Here is a 2,438-nt window from a genome sequence, read left to right on the forward strand (position 1 = left end):
TGAGTTTTTTCACTTTTACTCTCCCAATTTTCTCCCCCATCCCATCAGGAGGAGTGAGCGAGCAGCTCTATGGTGTTTGGTTGCTGGCTAGGGTTAAACCACAATACAGGGTATGGAGCAGAAGAGGACCCAAGCTGAGCAGAGGTGAAGTGACACTTCTCTTTCCACACAGCAGGCAGGAGGATTCAGAAGAGAAAAGCTTAGCCTGGGTTTTTCTGAGCCAGTGAAAGAATTTCAGTGCTCAGCCCTCAGCAAAATTAGCAGCTAATTCAGCTTCAAAAATCTCAGCCAGATTATTCACTGCTGTTGGTATTCTGTATTCAGATACTTTTAGCTAGGCGTATTATTTATGATCCTGAACAATGTCCCAGTTATTGTTTGCTATGACAGCGAATTAGGACACAATGGGAATGTTTAGAAGAACCTGCAGATATCAACCCTTTCTTGCACAGAAATCAATGCTTGCAGGAATCAGCACAGAGATGTCAACATGTCAGAAGAGTTAGTTTTGGTCAATTGATTCCACGGATGTGGAGGGCATCTGAAGCTGCTTTTTCCATTAGTGAGTCTAAAGAATGTATTGAGTATTCTAGTTTTTGATGTATAATTTCCTAGAGCTACCTAGTTTGCATGGTATTGTGAGGATTATTAATGTTAAAATGATTTGTTGATGATCTTAGGAAGTGAAGTTCTAAATTTCTTCTCTCACCTCTGCAAACCCAGGTGACTTTTGAGTTTGGCAGAGCAAACCTCCCCGTTATTTATGCAATTTATAGGAACGGACTCAGAAAAGTCTGTGTTGAATGTTCCTGCTCACAAAATTTTAAATGACTCAGTAGCAGCTTCAACCACAAACAGCATCAATGTTTACACCACCAATTATTTTGAAAGGGAAATACATTTCCATTTTCATGAAGCGGAGGAAGATAAAGTGATGTTTTATGAACTTCCTCTTATGTGTCAAGCTGGCTTGGTTGATTTTTTTGGATAGCACTTAATCATGTTGGGTCTTTTTCAGGAAATGATAATTTACAAGCTTTTGAAACTCATACTCCCCCTCTTCACCAGTCAGAAAGTATGACCTAGTTTAAGTTACAGCTTGAAGATGTGACCTAGTTTTACAGGTAGCTTGCACCCACTGTGCTCAGCTCAGCGTTGTAAAATTTGGAAAACTTCTGTTCGAGAAAAGTGAGCTGGACTGTCACCTCGAATCATTGCTCCTTTTTATCTGGCCCCTGAAAAGTTAACAGCATTGCCTAATTTAGAAAGCTTGGGACAAAAAAGTTTTAGAGGCACTTGATCTCCTAGATTCAGGTCCTCAGAAATACTTTGCTGCCCAGCCTTAATGATCAAAAAAGGCCTGGGGGCTCTTCTGTAAATCCCTACAAAGGATGGTCATTGAGGACCGCAGTTTAAGAGCACTTCGGCGCTGAAGACACGGCTGGGTTGCCCAGCGGTTGAGAAGCTCAGGCACGATGAATGGCTGGCACTGCTGACAGAAGAACAACCTGGGAGAAACAGGGAGGAGCATGGGGAGAGTACAGCTGCCACTTCTTTCCTTCTCACACAAACAGTATGCAATTACGGAGGAAAATGCTCCTTGCTTGTCTGGTCTCCCTATATCATGGCTGAGTGTTCAAGTACCTCTAAATATTGAGCAAACGCAACGTTTTATAAAGAGCCTGGACTTATTCATGGCTTTGATATTATCTTAGTACAGCAGTGGGCTTATTTCCTCTGGGGCAGAGAGCACCAGCGTGCTTTCTCTCTACATCTCTACCTAGATTAGGCAGGAGTTGCTCACGTAGGGATAGTTCTGACCATGTGCAAAATCAGAAAAATTTGCAACCTTAAAAGCAAAGACAGATGGTGATGGTAGGTCCTTCTACACAGAAATGGTCTGGCAAGTTTTCTGGAAGCAGTTTTCCTCTTAAATGCTTTGATTTTAGCAGAGCACATCACAGCTCTAGCAAAGGCATCAAAACCTTAATAAGTATGTCCTAACAGTTAACTACCATTTGCAGAGATCTCCATGTGGTCTCCTACTACTTTTCCAAACTTTTCACTGCATTAAATAAGGTTCTGCCTTAAACACTGGAAATAACTGAGAGCACTGTTCATTGTCACATCAAAACAGATGAACAAGAAGGGGAATAATATCAGAGAGAAAAGTTTGTATTGATTAACCAAGGAAGCGCTGCTGTAATTAAAATGGAGGTTTCTCTATGTGGAAAGCTATACATGATCACATCCATCACAACAGCGGCTTTGGAGCGACGAGCCAGGCATCTAACGAACGGCCTACTTCCGTAGCAGAAGAAACACCAAAATGTGTGGCACTGAAATTTAGGAACGATGCAGAACTTGAGCCTTCAGAGGCATATACTGAAGTTATATACATGAGTTAATTTTCCTCTTAACAAAAAATAATTTCCCTA

Source organism: Fulmarus glacialis, unplaced genomic scaffold (genome assembly GCF_000690835.1).
Source record: "Fulmarus glacialis isolate BGI_N327 unplaced genomic scaffold, ASM69083v1 scaffold43030, whole genome shotgun sequence".
Lineage (NCBI taxonomy): Eukaryota > Metazoa > Chordata > Aves > Procellariiformes > Procellariidae > Fulmarus > Fulmarus glacialis.